Source organism: Procambarus clarkii, chromosome 5, assembly GCF_040958095.1.
Source record: "Procambarus clarkii isolate CNS0578487 chromosome 5, FALCON_Pclarkii_2.0, whole genome shotgun sequence".
Classification (NCBI taxonomy): Eukaryota; Metazoa; Arthropoda; class Malacostraca; order Decapoda; family Cambaridae; genus Procambarus; species Procambarus clarkii.
Window position 1 is genome coordinate 9,384,347 of NC_091154.1, and position 18,040 is coordinate 9,402,386.

Here is an 18,040-nt window from a genome sequence, read left to right on the forward strand (position 1 = left end):
TAACCTAAGCCTAACTATACAAAGAATTTTTATGTATAATAATATTAATTTATATATAAGTACAAACAAATTTTTAATACACAGTTTGATAAAATTGATGAATGTGTCCTGGGAGGCCGGCCGCTACTCTAACCAGCCTAGTGTGAGGCCGGGTTGTTCTACCTTCAATATATTATTAATACATTCAGTGATAATATTAATACAATCATTAAATCATGTTGTATTATTTTATGTATTAAAATATATTGCAATGAAACCGTCTCAGTTGATAAACAAAATATTGGGGGACTTTAATTAAAATTTCGCGACATTTGACAATGTGGATCTGGCAACCCTGCTTAGGACAACGACCCCCGAACGCTGTCCACTCAGCAGCAAGGCCCGCAGTGTTGGATCAGCTTGCTTTGAGTGGACCATGGGGGACGCTGCCAGCAACAGGTTCGTTAGACCAAAGTTACCGGATGCAGCAGGAAGCTCGCTTAACGCAAGTGACAGCTCGCCTGACGCAGGTGACAACTCTCTTGACGCAGGCGACAGATCACCTGTGGGAGGTGACAGATCACCTGATGCAGGTGGTAACTCGAATGTCCGATGGTGGCAGATGGCTCGACGCTGGGGACACCTCGCTTGAAGCGGGACGTAGCTCGCTTGACGCGGGAAACAAATGGCTTGATAAAGGTGGGGGATCGCTTGGTGAAGGAAACCGATGCCTTGAGGAGGGTGGCGGATCGCTTGGTGCAGGAAACCGATGCCTTGAGGCGAGTGACAGCTAGCATGGCGTAGGAGAGAACTCCCAGGTAGCTGGACTCTGTCGAGTAGAACGCCTCCCCCCCCCCCAGCATCTACCATGGGCCCCCAGCATCCACTCTGAGCCTCTAGCATCCCTCAACATCTACCCGGTGCCCCCAGCATCCCTGGACCACCATCTTCCTGGACTCCCACCATCTTCCCTGGACTCCCACCATCTTCCCTGGACTCCCACCATCTTCCCTGGACTCCCACCATCTTCCCTGGACTCCCACCATCTTCCCTGGACTCCCACCATCTACCCTGGACCCCAACATCTACCTTGGACCCGTCACCTTCCTCCTCTCAGCTAAGGTAGATATTAATATTGTTTAGGGAAAGTAGACAATGGTTTACCAGGGGTGTTGAATTTTTAGGTAATGTATAAGGGTTTAACCGAGTTTACCTGTGGGCCACTATCACTAGTGGCCTCGGCGGGGACAGGAAGCCAGCGCATATACTTGTAGCATACTAGCCTAGCCTCGCTCCGCCCGGCCCCGCCCCTATCTCTGCCTCACTAACCCAATGTTACTTTACATAATTTAACCTAACGCACCTCGTAATCTACCTTAACCTTACCGTAACCTTGCATTAACCTTTAACCTTGCCTTTGACCTTAAACTTACCCTAACCTTACTTTAACCTATTCTTACCCTTACCTTAAGCTTGCTTTACCTTACCTTAACCATATATTACATTAACCTTATCATTACCTTAACCTTAACCTTAGTCTACTCTAAACTTGCCCTACCCTTCCTTAACCTTGCCTTAACCTAGCCTTATTCTTGCCATAGTCTTTTATTAACCTTAACCTTCCTTTAACTTGCCCTAGCCTTAACCTTACCATACCTTAGCCTACCCATAACTTAACGTTAAGCTTAACCTTGGCCTTGCCTTAACCTTGGCCTTGCCCTAACCATGGCCTAACCTTAACATTACCTTTCCTTAACCTAGCCTAACCTGAAGTAGCAAGTGTGTAGGTTCTGTAGTTCACACTGTTCGCTTCTGTTCCGTCTTAGCCGTGTGCACACCTGTTCCGTCTTAGCCGTGTGCACACCTGTTCCGTCTTAGCCGTGTGCACACCTGTTCCGTCTTAGCCGTGTGCACACCTGTTCCGTCTTAGCCGCGTGCACACCTGTTCCGTCTTAGCCGCGTGCACACCTGTTCCGTCTTAGCCGCGTGCACACCTGTTCCGTCTTAGCCGCGTGCACACCTGTTCCGTCTTAGCCGCGTGCACACCTGTTCCGTCTTAGCCGCGTGCACACCTGTTCCGTCTTAGCCGCGTGCACACCTGTTCCGTCTTAGCCGCGTGCACACCTGTTCCGTCTTAGCCGCGTGCACACCTGTTCCGTCTTAGCCGCGTGCACACCTGTTCCGTCTTAGCCGCGTGCACACCTGTTCCGTCTTAGCCGCGTGCACACCTGTTCCGTCTTAGCCGCGTGCACACCTGTTCCGTCTTAGCCGCGTGCACACCTGTTCCGTCTTAGCCGCGTGCACACCTGTTCCGTCTTAGCCGCGTGCACACCTGTTCCGTCTTAGCCGCGTGCACACCTGTTCCGTCTTAGCCGCGTGCACACCTGTTCCGTCTTAGCCGCGTGCACACCTGTTCCGTCTTAGCCGCGTGCACACCTGTTCCGTCTTAGCCGCGTGCACACCTGTTCCGTCTTAGCCGCGTGCACACCTGTTCCGTCTTAGCCGCGTGCACACCTGTTCCGTCTTAGCCGCGTGCACACCTGTTCCGTCTTAGCCGCGTGCACACCTGTTCCGTCTTAGCCGCGTGCACACCTGTTCCGTCTTAGCCGCGTGCACACCTGTTCCGTCTTAGCCGCGTGCACACCTGTTCCGTCTTAGCCGCGTGCACACCTGTTCCGTCTTAGCCGCGTGCACACCTGTTCCGTCTTAGCCGCGTGCACACCTGTTCCGTCTTAGCCGCGTGCACACCTGTTCCGTCTTAGCCGCGTGCACACCTGTTCCGTCTTAGCCGCGTGCACACCTGTTCCGTCTTAGCCGTGTGCACACCTGTTCCATATTCCTAGTTGTATGTATACCCAAGCCTGAGCGCATGTGTAAGAGTCACTTTAGAGCATATTCTCCTTTACCATGCAGGGCAGAGTTCAATCCCAGGACCGTCCACCCAGTGGTTGGGCACCATTCCTTCCAGTGATATATAGCGTAATGGCTTGGCGCTTTCACCTGATATTTCCCTTTCTTTTACGATAAATTTGTGTTTCGAGTCATACATATTGTGTTTGCGCAAGGTTTGACTTCTCTCATACATTACCGCTCCTCACCACTTCTAAGCCTAAATATTTATTTCTGTTTCTAACCACTTGAACCATTGGGGATTGAGCGGCGACCCAGCAAGAAGTGAATCCGTCGCTGTACCAATCAGACTAAGTGCATGGGCTACTATTTATTTAAAAGAGTAAATAGGATCTAATCAGATTAGATAGCGAATGATAAGGTGATATATATAGGGCTAATATGTTGATCTGTGGTTGTGGTTGGTACTTGATACCGGTAGGTGGTGGTGATGGTGGATGTTGGCTTTGCATGGTGTCAGTGGTGATGGTGATGGTTGTGGTGGTGGTGATGGTTGCGGTGGTGACGAGGGAGGGGTGGTGGCTGAGGCCGCCACCTCCGGTAAGGACACCTCCACTCCTTTAAGATATACAAGATTCTCTTATTTGTCTCATTGTATTCTATTCATTGTATTCATAGAATACATTCACTGTAAACTTGTGGTTTTGATGTGGTGTTCGGCCACCTCGTTGACCACTATTCCAACATGAGATGGAATCCACATGAATTTAATTTTTGTGACCTTCACCTGTGTCTCATTTATCCTATTCTTACAAACCTAAACTATGGTCATGAAGATTGGATTAAGATTTGTTTAAAGAATCAACTGCTCCTCGGCCATCGACAAATAAAAACTATTTTCATATTGCTGGACTTCTTCCAAACCAGCCGGAATGCCTGCAGTTTCAGCTTGTGTGATATAGTTACGAAGTCACAGGTTCATTTTCCTGTTCATAATTCCAGACTCGGTACCGGTCGGCCGAGCGGACAGCACGCTGGACTTGTGATCCTGTGGTCCCGGGTTCGATCCCGGGCGCCGGCGAGAAACAATGGGCAAAAGTTTCTTTCACCCTATGCCCCTGTTACCTAGCAGTAAAATAGGTACCTGGGGTGTTAGTCAGACTGTCACGGGCTGCTTCCTGGGGGTGGAGGCCTGGTCGAGGACCGGGCGGCGGGGACACTAAAAAGCCCCGAAATCATCTCAAGATAACCTCAAGATTCCCTTTATCAGACACTACAGTTAACTGTCCCTGCCATCTTCCGCCACCGACCCGCACAATATATATGTCAACTATTGCCTCTTGGTACCCAGTTATCGTGCTTCCATACACCGTAGGTGTCCCGGTTCATGCTGAATCCTTTTAACTTTCTGGGGTAAAATTTTCAACTTAAATTTTCTGTATATTCCAGGGAGAAGTAGTCCTACTACACTGTCGAGTCCCTGAGGTCATTAGCCTCGGTGGCAAGTGTCTTCGTTTGCTGGAGGTGTGTGTGCATCTCTCAAGTCTGAACATGTTAACTATGGGGAAGGGCATATGCAAGCAATTGTGGAGTTTGGAGCCTACTGTAAAATGAATTCATCACCCAGCAGGAGCAGCACCTGTCTCAACCATCATAGTCAGCAGGTATTTTTGAGTTATAAAATATGTAAAGTATTCACACAGTCCTATGCAACCCTTTGTGGTTAATCAGATCCCTGCTTCGCACACATTAGGCTAGAATCGCTACCCATATCCTCTCCGTATTAATAACAAGCTGTGAGCTTTTACATGTAACCCATACCCATGGCTTTCCTCCCTAACCGCTGAAATAGGTGGCAGGAAATGGGTCCTGGCTAGACTGTAATGGGCACTCACACCACACACGACTCGTGGCTCCATAATGGAAGACAGACATATGGACATTATTATACAAACATTATGCCACTTAGTCACTCCACACCTCATAGAATGGCCCCCCCCCTTTCTTTGGATAATTTTTCAAACATCACGTGCAAGAATTATTGGGTCGATGACACTAGCCAAACTCATTTTGTTAAAAAAAATGCATCTATAAAGGATTGATTGAGGGACTAGCGACGTAAATGAACACTGTTGTTTTATATATATATAATATATATATATATATATATATATATATATATATATATATAATGCAATACTATACAGCTTGCATCACTTTTGAATTATATAAATCTGTTTCTGGTTAGCTGATTTCGAGACTGTTTCAGTGGTAGCCTACTCAGACTAAGAATTTTCAAATTTCCAGATAACAGATTCCCAAGGCTAGTGAGGCTACCAGACGGATCACCAAAGAGGTTCCAGGGATCAATGGCCCCGGGGCCTGATCTCCACCTCGCTAAGTCCATGTTAGGGTACGATACGGTATTCAGGTTTAGGTCCACCTGAGCCAGGTGCTTGACCACTTTTGTATAATGTTGAAGAGGAATTTGGGGCTGGAAAAATGTTGTTCTTGCCCATTTGTATATAGCAAAGAGTTTTGTATATATAGTGTTCACATCGTTCAATTTTCTTAGACCAGACTCTTGTATTTGATGGTCACATTATCACCCTATGTTCCGAGGTGAGAGCCAACTAGTCAGCACATTGTGTACATAAGTATATATATGATGCCAAATAAGATGAACTACCTTTATATTTGAAACGAAAATGAACACTTTTATTGACATTTTTGTTGCCTGAGAAGCTTCACTCATTCCTGTTAATGTGATGAATATTGTGATGTAAATTTAAATGTTTATATAAATCTGAAGTTACATATTCTGTGTTCAGTGATCTGATAAGCATAGAATACCTGCCAAATGTGAGCATTGATATTCTGAAATGTGATGAAATTTTTACTGTTCTGTATGTGAAGTTTTACACAATGGAGCATATTTATAATATTGACTCAACGTAAACAGTTTTTTGGCATTGAATACAAAATTCAAACATTCTCACCAGACGGTTAAGGGGTCGGGTAAATAGCTTAAATGTGTAGAATAGTAAACCCCACATTGAGTTAGGAAAATACTATTTGTCATATATAGATACTTTACACAAGATTCCCCATTTTGCACCCGCATGATAACATAACATTTTAAGGGTTGATGAATGTTAATCTTGTTTAAGAACCTGTTTACTTGACGGTTAAGCAAGTCCCAGCTGTGTCTGGGTACAAGTGACAGAATGAACCCGGCGGGTTTTCTTCCTATTAGGGATGTTTACACTCATAGGATGAGTGGCGCTGCTTAATACTGTCATTAGCGCTGCCCATACTGTCACTATGGCAGTGTGTCCACTCACATGAGTGGCGCTGCCCAATAAACTTGCCCCTCGAAGCAAGTTTTTTTTTTTTTTTTTTTTTTTTTTTAAGGATGTACTGCAAAGGAATTTTTTTATTAATGTTATCATTCTACATTAAAACGTGATAATTTCTTGAATCCCAAGAAATCACAATACTTAAGTGAATTTTTTAGTAAAAAAAATAAAGGCGTTTGATTTATACAGTACTGTAGTTCTTGTTTAGATTGTCCATAATTTATCAAAGAAACTACTTATTTTATATTAGCGCCCCCCCCCCTCCCCGCTCAGCTCGTTGGCGTCGTGAGGGGGCTTAGTAGACGGCTGCCGGAGTGTGATGCTCCTTGGGACAGTCCTCTGTCCTTTTCTAGCCTTGTGCTCCTGCTGCCGTCCTCTCCAATTCTGCTGGGCATCTTTTCCTTTTCCTTCTGTTTCGTTTTTCTCCCTCCTCCTTCTCCTATCTGCTTGCCGTTTCTGCCGACCTTTTGCTCGTTCTGGTTCTTCCCTTGGACTACTTCTATTTGACGCCAGGGTGCTTGAGAAGGTATACTCTTGCACCCGTAGAACTGTAGTACCCGACGTAGAGAGCGAGGGGAACCTTTTATTGTCAATCCCCCTTTCGTCACTGAACCCGATCTCGACGGACTGTCGGTTTCTTAAGGTGGCGTTTGTGGGGCGTATACTCACGACGCACCCCTAGGAGGCCCCGCCAAGATCGGCGTTAGCTTCTTCTTGGGTGTCCTGCCTCTAATTGTGGCTCCATGGTGGGTGTGGGGGCACATTCGTAAATGAATTCTTCTTTTCGTCATGATGATAACCCCTGTTTCGGCTGCTTCTGGTGTACCTTCTCAGGCTCGTGGGGTGGGCGACCAACCCCCCCCCCCCCCCCAATCGGGCCCGTATTGGAAGACCGGGCTCTGTAGCCTCCGCTGCATTGGGCCCCGACCTTGCTCCTCCTTTGGCCTCTCGACTCCTTCCCCTGGCTCCCCTCCCTCCTCTGTGGTTGGGTCGAGCCCCAGGCCCCAGTGGTGACTACCTCGTCCCCTGGCGCGGCTCCTTCTCTAGTTGTAACTACTGCGCCTTTTAACCCCTCTCTGGGGGTTCTCACCGCCGTCCTCGTCATGGCCGCCCTCGCTCGATTCCTTCCAGTTATGCTACCTATCAAGCCTTGTTTGGTCCCGCTTCGTGGGCCAAATATTTTGATCTCCTCCCTCTTGATTCTGCGCCTCCTGACGATTTCTCCCTCCATCGACATCTCGTTGATTCCGTGGATGCCTCCATTACTTTCAACCCCACTCTGTCTCGGTACACGTGTCGTTGCTGCTCCTTCTCAGGATGCTGCTTCCCGCTTGGCTGCCTTATCCTGCCTTGGCGAGACCCCCGTTCGGATCTCGAAGAACGCTCAGTTGAATGCCAGTGTTGGCACTATTCTCCTCCCGCCCCATGTTGCGACCGGTGTTCGGGACCTGCGCGACTGCCACGACGATATTCGACATATCCTCGCTGCCCAAGGGCCATTCTATTCTCCAGGTGGACACCTTTACTCGTCCCCCTCGTGGCAGTCGCCGTCAACCCCTCCGGGTTGTGAAGATTACCTTGATGGTAGGACCCTTCCACCCTCTGTCATTCTTGCTGGTGCCAGGTGCTCTGTCCAGGAGTATATCCTTCTCCTCGGCTCTGTAACAACGTGCTGGAGGTTTGGGCATGGTGCCCTCCGCTGCTCCGGGACTGTCTCTGTCCTTTGTGTGGGGATGAAGGTCACTCTAAGTCGGAGTGCACTTCTCTCCCCAGGCCGTTGCCTCAACTGCGGTGAGGCCCATCCTACCTTCTCCCGTGTGTGTGTCCATTACAAGCTTGAGGCAGCCGTCCTCAACTTGAAGCCCGGGAGCGTTTATCTTTTCCTGAGGCGAGGCGCCAGGTTCGCCGGCTCCCGCCTTATGTTAACATCTCTTATGCTCGCGTGTTGCGCTCTTCCTCTCCTCGTCCTTCCCGCCTTCCTCAGACTCACAACCGTTCCGGGCCTTGGACCCTGATACGCCCACTGCCCCCTCCTCTGTTCCTTTGGGTTCTCTCCCGAAGGATCCTCGTCCTGGTCCTCTGTCTGGGGTTCCCCTTCCTTCTACCCGGTCTGTCGTGTCTTCTTTCCTCGTCCCCTCCGATCCTCCTTCCCATCCTCTCTCCTCCCTCCTCTCCTCCTACCCATCCTCTTCCTCCTTCCCATCCTCTTCCTCCTTCCCATCCGCTTCCTCCTTCCCATCCTCTTCCTCCTTCCATCCTCTTCCTCCTTCCCATCCTCTTCCTCCTTCCATCCTCTTCCTCCTTCCCATCCTCTTCTCTTCCTCCTTCCCATCCTCTTCCTCCTTCCCATCCTCTTCCTCCTTCCCATCCTCTTCCTCCATCTATCGGCTCTCCCCGCCGCCTGTCGGTGCGGGCGGATGTCCATCGCTCTCCTAACGGCCGTCGTGTGTGCTCTCGTTCGGCTTCTCCTGTTGAACACTGGAATCCGTTGCCCGGTACGTAGTTGCTGGGACACCTGTCTCTTTACGTCAGAAGCGTAAGCCTGGCTCCTCTCCTTCCTCTTCCCCGGCGGGTAAGAAGGCTTCGCTTTCTTCCTCAGCTCCTACTTCTGGCTCTGTTGCTCTTCCCCTCCCGTTTCAGTGGCTTGCGCCCCCTGTTCCTGCTATGGAGGTTTCTTTGGCCCCTGCTTCCCTTTCGGTTGCTGCTCTTGCTGAGGGTGCGCTCCCCTCTTTGTACTCCCCCTCTTCCTGCTGCTGTCCTTGACGGCTCCTCTCCGTTGTCTCCTCCTCTTCCTCCTCCTCCTCCTCCTCCTCCTCCTCCGGACCCCGCCCGCCCACCTCTGATCTGTTCTCCCGTTTCCTTCCCTCCGTCCTTTGCTCAGTTTACTCATACCCCTTAACCCTGACTTTGCTGACCCTGATATTCTTTAACGTGCTCTGTTGCTCTTTCGCCTTTGTTTCTTCCTTGTTCTCTGTTTTTGTCCTTTCTCTTCTCGTCGTTGTCCATTCTTCAATGGAACGTTCGAGGTTATTACGCCAATTTCCTCGAACTCCAACTTCTGATTTCGCGGTTTTCGCCCCTTTGTGTCTCTCCAGGAGCCAATGCTTGGTGCTCGTCCTGGTCGTTTTCGTGGCTATTCCTTTCTCTCCCCCCCCCCCCCCCCCCAAGCCATTGCTGGGCTTCTAATTCTTCTGCTCTCTTGATTCGGGCTGATGTTCCCTTTGTTCCTTACTTTTTCCTTCGCCTCTCCATTGTTCTGCTGCTCGTATCTTTGTGGGGAAATGGTACACAGTTTGTTCCATTTATCTCCCCCCGAGTGTCCCGCTCTCTCTTCCTGATTTGAAACGCCTCCTGGACTCCTTGCCGGAGCCTGTGCTCCTGCTGGTGACTTCAATTGTCGTCATTCTCTTTGGGGTGACGTTCTGACGAATACCCGGGGTCGCCTCCTTGAGCCGTTTCTCCTCTCTTCTTCCCTGTCTCTTCTGAATTCTGGTGAGCCCACTCATTTGGACTCTCGGACTCGCACCCTTTCTTGTCTTGATCTTTCTCTCTGCTCTTCTTCTCTTTACTTAGATTTCACGTGGCAGGTTCTTGATGACCTCCATGGAAGTGATCATTTCCCATCCTTGTTTCCTTTTTCTCTTTTCGCCCTTCCCTCTCTTTCCCTAGGTGCAGTTTGCTAAGGTAGACTGGACCCTATTTACCCTCAGTGCTGCTCTCTCTGACCTCTCCCTTCTGCCTCTCTCTCGCGCTCTCCTCCTTTTTCATGACACTGTCTTCAACGCTGCCCTCCGCTCTATTCCTCGCTCTTCCTCTCGGGGTCCACGGAAGTGCGTTCCCTGGTGGAATGCGGACTGTGCTCGGCTGTCCGCTGTAAGCGTGCAGCCTGGAAGAGGCACCGCCGTAGACAGACAACCGATTCTTTTTCTTTCGGAAAGCGAGTGCGGTGGCCCGTAGGGCCATCCGTACGGCTAAACGTGAATGTTGGGCATCTTATGTTTCAACAATTACGTCCGAGACCCCTCTGGCCCAGGTCTGGAAGCGTATCCGCAAGATAGCGGGTAAGTTCGTTCCCGATGTTTCACCGGTCTTTCACCTCCATGATACTCTTGTGGCGGACCCGTTGCAGGTCGCTTCCGAACTGGGTTCCCACTTTTCTTATGTTAGCTCTGGTCTTCATCTTCCCCAATCTTTCCTTCTTCGTAAACCTGTCCTCGAGTCTCGTCCTTTAGATTTCTGCACTCATCTTCAGCTTCCCTATAATGATCCCTTCTCTCTCTCTGAACTTCGTTCCGCCCTGGCCCTCTGCGGTTCTACGACGGCGGGCTCCGATGGTATTCATTATGAGATGCTTCGCCATCTCCCTCCGAGCACGTCTCAGTATTTACCGAGTCTGTATAATCGGATCTGGGAGTCGTCGTCAGTCCCGAGGACTGGCTCGATGCCGTTGTCCTCCCTGTTCGCAAACCGAGGTCTCTGGGTACTTCCCCTAAAGACTTTCGCCCTATTGCTCTCACAAGTTGTGTCTGCAAACTCTTTGAACGTATGGTTAACGTTCGTCTGATGTGGTTTCCTGGAACACCATCACCTCCTCTCCCCTTCTCAATCTGGTTTCCGCAAGTGCCGCAGCACGACAGATGTCCTGGTGAACTTGGAGGTCTAAATTCGTACTGCTTTTGCTGCGAAGACCTCCGTTGTTGCCGTTTTTTTTACCTAGAAAAGGCTTACGACACCACTTGGCGTTATCATATCCTATCTCAACTTCATTCTTTTGGCCTTCGTGGTCATCTCCCTCTCTTTCTCCACAGCTTTCCCTCTCGTCGTTCCTTTCGGGTGCGCCTTGGTACCGCTCTCTCTCCCTCTTTTCAGCAATACGAAGGTGTGCCCCAGGGTAGTGTTCTGAGCACTACTCTTTTTCTGGTTGCCCTCAATGGTCTTCTTTCCTCTCTTCCTTCTGGTGTCTTCTCCGCTCTCTATGTCGATGATCTTGCCCTTTGTTGTCAGGGTGATGATTCGCCTCTCCTTCAACGCCGGCTTCAACTTGCAATTGATGCCGTGTCGTCTTGGGTCACAGGTCGTGGCTTCAAGTTCTCTACTTCTAAGACTTGTGCCATGACTTTTACGCGGAAACGGGTTGTTCTTCGTCCCTCTGTCACTTATGGTCATCCCTTGAATACAAAGATTCGCGAAGCTTTTGGGGTTATTCTTGACACTCGTTTGTCTGGTCTCCCATATCTCTTACCTCCGTGTTGAGTGCTCTAAGGCCCTTACCCTCCTTCGGGTCTTGTCCCATACTTCTTGGGGGGCAGATAGGCGCACTCTCCTTGCTTTACATTCCTCTCTCGTCCTGTCTAAGCTCGATTATGGTTGCCCTGCTTACTCGTCTGCTTCTCCTTCTACTCTTCGCCGTCTTGATGCTTTGCACCATACTGGGTTGCGCCTCAGTTTCTGGTGCCTTTCGTTCGACTCCCATCCTTAGCTTGTATGTTGACACTGGCTTCCTGTCTCTCCAGGACCGCCGTGATCGCTACTGTCTTCGCTATCTTGCGCGGTCCTTTCAACATCCTTCCTCTCGCCTCTGTCGTGCTTTAACTTTTACCCCTCCTGCGGTTCCTGTTCCTCTTCACCACCTCCCTCTTTCTGTCCGGTTATCTCGCCTACAGGATTCTCTCTCCGTTCGTATTTCCTGATGTTTCTCCTCGTGTTGTTCCTTCTTTGCCCCCGTGGAGGGTCCCTCTTCCGCGGTTTTGTACTTCCTTGACCGTATCACTAAAGCTTTTACCCCTCCTACGGTTCTAAAACGCCTTTTCCTCGAGCACTTTTCTTCTCACTCCCGCTCCATTTCTGTCTTCACCGATGGGTCTAAGTCAGCGGACGGTGTTGGCTACTCTTTTGTTTTTCCGGATCGCACTTATATGTGTCGCTTGCCTCCGGAGACTAGCATCTTTACAGCGGAATTTTATGCTATTCTCTATGCTCTTCGTCTCCTGCTTTTCTCGTTGTCAGTCTTCCTTTGTAGTTGTTGTTTGACTCTCGTAGTGCCCTCATGGCTCTCGGGTCCTTAATCCGGTTCATCCAGTAGTTGTCGAGATCCAGCATTGGCTGTTTCCCGTTCAAAGTAAATTTAAGTCGGTTGAGTTTTGTTGGGTTCCCAGCCATATTGGTGTCTTTAAATGAGCGTGCGGATGCTGCCGCTAAGGAAGCTGTCCGCTCTTGTCCCATCTCTCGTAAAGGCATTCCGTATTCCGACTTTTACCCGGTTATCCATTCCTCAGTCCTTACCCGTTGGCAGGCTTCTTGGTTGTCTGTTACTGGTAACAAGCTACGTACTCTTAAATGTTGTGTTTCTTCGTGGCCGTCCTCCTTCCACCGTAACCGGCGGTGGGAAACAGCTCTGGCGAGGTTGCGTATTGGCCATACTCGCTTAACCCATGGTCACTTGATGGAGCGCCGCCCTGCTCCTTATTGTCCTAGTTGCATTGTCCCTCTTACGTCGTGCATGTCCTTCTTGAATGTCTCGACTTCCAGGACGAGCGTGTGTCTTGCTTTCCGACCGCCCCTCGCGGTCACCTGTCCCTCGATAGAATTCTTGGTGACTCGGATACTTTTGATATCGTTCGCCTTATGCGTTTTTGTCTCGTATTGGCATCCTTGGTGATATTAGCGCCCTCTGATTATTTTGCGTATTTGATGGTGCTACATAGCCTTCCCGGTTTGGTGCCTTCTTTTGATAATTACTTACTTGACTCTCCCCGCCGCCTGTCGGTGCGGGCTGATGTCCATCGCTCTCCTAACGGCCGTCATATGTGCTCTCGTTCAGCTTCTCCTGTTGAGATGCTAGAATCCGTTGCCCAGTACGTAGTTGCTGGGACACCAGTCTCTTTACGTCAGAAACGTAAGCCTGGTTCCTCTCCTTCCTCCTCCCCGGAGGAGGGAGAGGACCCTTCTTACCCCGGCAGATAAGGAGGTTTCGCTTTCTTCCTCGGCCCCTACTTCTGCCTCTATCGCGCCTTCCCTCCCATTTCGGTGCCTTGTTCCTGCTATGGAGGTTTCTTTGACCCCCCACTTCCCTCTCGGTTCCCCTCCGTGGTGCCTCCTTGCCGTGGTGAGGGGCTCACGTACACCTCCCTGGGACCAGTGAGGGTTGCCTTTGCCCCCTCTCCTGCCTCCTCTTTGGGTGGTGTACGTGCTGAAGGGCACCATGTAGGGGCCTTGTGAGCCATCGGACCACCCGCTGGAGGGGTCGCCTGTGAGAGGCCGCCCTGAGTGGATGGTTGGGTGTCCAGGCTGGGACGATAGGGGGAATGGAGTCTTAACAGTGTGGGAGAATGGACGATGTAGTAGGACTCCCCTGTTGAAAAGGGGGAGCACCGCTGGGGACGACACACCCTGCACTGGCCCACGCTCGGCCTCCCTGGCTGCCCTGGTAGGTGGTATCCCTTGGTTCCAGGTCCCAAACCTTTAAAATTGAGTGCTGAATGGATGACGACACGATTTGTCTTAACCAGGCTCATGGGGTGGGCGACCAGGACCTAGATTCAGAAAGCTCTGTGTATTTCTTCGTAAGTGGGTTTGCTACGAAGGTTCCTAAGTGCGCCCTAAGATGCTTAGGTGCGATTCAATAAGGTATACTTAGGAAGAAATTTGTTGGTTCACCTGCGTGCCGATAGAGGTCACTACTGTGTTTCGTTTGGCCAATCAGAGAGCAGCAACATTCTTCATATTGAAGATTTAGCGCTGGCTTATCGGAGCTCTACTGCCTCCTATTTACGTAGAATTTTCTTATAAAATTAGTATATTTCGAAGTAAAACAATGTTTTTTCAACTTCTACAGCCAGCACCGACATTGTAGTAAACAAATATGTTACATTTGTTGTTTACCTACGTAATTCTAAGATACTGTGTAGCTGTCCTTGTTGCTCGGAAGATGCGCTGACAATTATTGTATATATTTACTGAATTTACCCAAGGGCCACTAACTATCTAGTGACCTCGAAGAGGACAGAAAGCCGGCGGCTTGTTGAAGGGCCCGCCAATTGTCTTAATGATACTTTTTAGCTGGAATTTGGCATTTACGGTTTCAGCGGGTAGGCGGTTCCATGGGTTTATAGCCCTCTTGGTGGAAAAAAAACATCTGTTTTCAGTCCTACTTGAGAGAACATACTCTCCAACACTATATCTGTGATTGTCCTGTTATCAGTGACTTCATACCAAATGGTATGAGGTATTTTGAGCTCTGTAATTACTTCATACACTCAGGAATATTGGAAGATATTCTTGTGCTGCACCCAGATTTTGCCAGTGGAGGCTAATAGATCAGCATTAAGTATTTTGTTCTCTCCTAATTCCATGTATGACTGGCCATCCTGTGAGGTGAGGATGTTGGATGAGCTTGTAGCTGGTTTTTGATCTACACTGTGTGGTCCTTTATACAGAATAGGGAAGCAGCACATTGCTGTGTATACCTAAACATGTTTAAAAATACATTGTTTGAGAGGAGTTTTGTAGAAACTGGTAAGAGTAATTATAATATAATGTTTCCATGATTCAGTGCTTACCTCTTGTGAAAATTGCTTAGAGTTGTTTAGTCAGAGTTGATTTGTTTTTTGTATTGAGGCTGGTATTTTCTAAATTGATTCCATGTACAGTATGTCTAACCATCTTGTGAGATGGGACTATTAGATAAACTTTTAGCTAGTTTTTTATCTCACTGTGTAATATTCCATATAGAATAGGGTATCAGCACATTGCTGTGTATACCTAATCTTAATAAAAAAAAATCAGTAATAAAGATTTTAAAATATAGTTTGCATTATTACAAATACAGTACTGTATTATCCTTATTAAATCATGTTGACCATGGATCATTAAGATCTCGTGTTGATATGTAATACAAGTCATATTTCTTTTTAACTGCTAATCCATGCTAATCATTCATTAAATTGTGCATTGTCTCAATTTTTCACTTCCTTGGATATACTGTACAGTACAAAAAGATATGATAAAAATAAACCAGTAATATTTCTTTCATTATATTTTTCATTTAAATAACTGCATCAATATTTTTACAGCTGACAGGATTTGTTTTACCATACAGGTGCATTATTTGTTAAAAAATTTTGGTTTATTGTTACACACAATGGTGCTACATAGCCTTCCCAGCTTGGTGCCTTCTTTTAATACTTACTGATTAAAAAATAAATAATAAATACATTTTATTCAGGAAAAGTACATACAGTTGATTTACAAACATAATGTTGGATTTATAGGCAGAGCTAGTACATACAATACCTAAAGCCACTAATACTCATAGCATTTCGGGCAAGGTGTGGGGGAAAAAAAACACGGACTAAAACTTAATAGTAATCGGGATTAGGTATAAATTGTGTTGAAAGAAGGAATAAAAAATACAGAAAGGGGGTTAAAATAGCATAAATCAGCAATTGCACATGTTGGTGAACAGCGTTGTTTAAAAAATAACAAGACATGGGTTGACATTTAGGAGGTAAGATAGGTTACATGGAGTTAATTAGGCAGTACTTGGTTTAACTCTTAAACTGGTTGAGAGAGGTACAGCCTTTGACATGATTCGGGAGGTCATTCCACATTCTGGGTCCCTTGATTTGTAGAGCACTTCTAGTTTGGTTACACACAGCCAAATTGAGTAACAGGAAGAGGTCTTGGACACAAATTTGTTCCATGCTAAATGTAGAGGAATCAGCTGAGTATTCCTCAAATAAAATAAGTTGCCTCAGCTTATAAGGTAAATAAAATAAGCATTTCTCAAATAAGTAGCTGCCTCACCTCACTGCTTTACTGCTACATAGCCTTCCCGGCATGGTGCCTTCTTTTGATAATTACTTGTTCCACACCCAAATTGTATAACAGGAAGAGGTCTTGGACCCCTACTTCCCTCTCTCTTTTTTAATAATCTATATAGTCATAATTATAGCTTTAAGTATTCAATGAATAAAGTTTTTGACATTTTTACCCTTCTCCTTACCCAACATCATTTGTGCAGCATATTTTTATTTTATGTCTCACCCAGATTTAATTTCAAAATAAAACCAAACTAAATAAATTAGAAATGGGTATGTATAGCTAAGGTACACCCTTACTACTAGGTGAACAGGGGCATTTGGTGATAGTAAATGATCCCATCAGGCAGAGCTCATCACCTTCTCTCATATTTCATGTTCACCAGTGTTTATTTACTTAATAACTACTGGTATAATATCTTGCTACTATAAAACTAATTCTACTATCATCAAACACATATTTACTTCAAGTTTCAAGCAGAGAATGCATATATAACTAACACGAAGGACTCCTCTCCACTAGATTCACCAGCTATAATATTTTGGTCATGTTCCAATATCATAAATCGATCCCAGTGTTATGTAGTAGAGAAAAAATTACTTATATCCAGTTTACGTAAAGCTACGAGTGGTCGAAACCACACTTAAATCCCGGAATGAACTTACGAAGGTTTTTCCACTTAGGGTAGTTAATTGAATACGGACGTAGCCGCCAATTTCAATTTCAATTTCCGCCACGAAGGCGCTAAGACGGAAAACGCACTTAGCTAAGAGGAAAAAACCTTCGTAAGTACCTTCCTGAATCCGGTCCCAGCGCTACATAGCTCAGGGCTACATAGCTTAGGGCTACATAGCTCAGTGCTATATAATACATATACAACTCCAAATTCGTCCAATCACCCAAAATTCCGCTCACAAATAACTCTCAGGCGAAATATTTCCAATAGGCATCATATTGTGAAAACTGCAAGAGGGGGGATGGAATTTGTCAAAAAATTCACATGTTCATCGTGTTCGTATTGTTCACTTGTTCTTCCCGCCATGTTCATCACCCCACCAATAATGTTCAGCCCCTGGATGTTCACCCAGTGAACTTTTACAACCAGGAGCAGGTCATATAAACTGGCCTGGGTGAACAGCTTAAGTGAACATTTGAACGGGCAAAACCCAGCCGACGGAGGGCCAGATGTACTCAAAAAGTATCGCTTGCAAGAGTATGCAATGATTGTGCAATATTGAGGGACATTTACTTTGTAATTTGTGGTGGTGATGGAGTTGATGTGGTGATTGTGGTGGTTGTGATGGGGGTGGTCTTTGTGGTGGTGGTGGTTGTGGTGATGGTTGTGGAGGTGGTGGTGGTGGCTGTGGTGATGGGTGTGGTGGTGGTGGTTGTATTGGTGGTGGTGGTGGCTGTGGTGATGGTTGTGGAGGTGGTGGTAGTGGTAGTTATGGTTGTGGTGGTGGTTGTGATTGTGGTGGTGAGTGACAGTTCACACTGTCACTCACAGGACAGGTATGGGTTGTGTGGGCCTCTATACCATCCCACTTATTTCACTGTTGGGTGAACAGAGGCTACAGTTAAGGATTAGCGCCCAGTCAATCCTCCTCGGCCAGTAGAGGAAGAATTTCTGTTTATTATTGTATAATGCTTAAGTGTGTTACTGCTGTCCATCATTGCCGTTATCTTAACTTTTTCTTAATCCTCTTGCAACCCATTCTCGACTCAAATCCATTCCATCCAGCGGTCGACCCCAATGACGCATTCATAAATTTTAACATGCTTTTCATTCAAAACAAGAATGTTCGCAAATGCAAGTGAATATTATAATATTTTAGCATATTGTGCATCTATAGGCATTGGTTAGGTTAGATGTTTAGATTCTGTTGGCGATTATTTGTATTTGTAGTACGTGGGTGAAGCATTTATAGCGTTGTGGTTCGAACAATAGTCGTCAGTGAACCACTTGTTCCAGAAGTGTTCGAATGTCAGCAGTTGTCAGTCGTGTGTAAACCGTTTTTCATTCATAAACAGGG

At 47.3% G+C, this 18,040-nt stretch overlaps 1 long non-coding RNA gene across 1 annotated transcript; it reads left to right on the forward strand.

Annotated features, from left to right (window-relative positions):
* The first annotated feature begins 934 nt into the window (after positions 1-934).
* LOC138352358 (uncharacterized) lies at positions 935-5,841 on the forward strand. The gene is made up of 3 exons (XR_011222776.1): positions 935-1,101; positions 4,279-4,493; positions 5,137-5,841. It is a non-coding gene; the product is annotated as an uncharacterized lncRNA (long non-coding RNA).
* Positions 5,842-18,040: the final 12,199 nt, after the last annotated feature.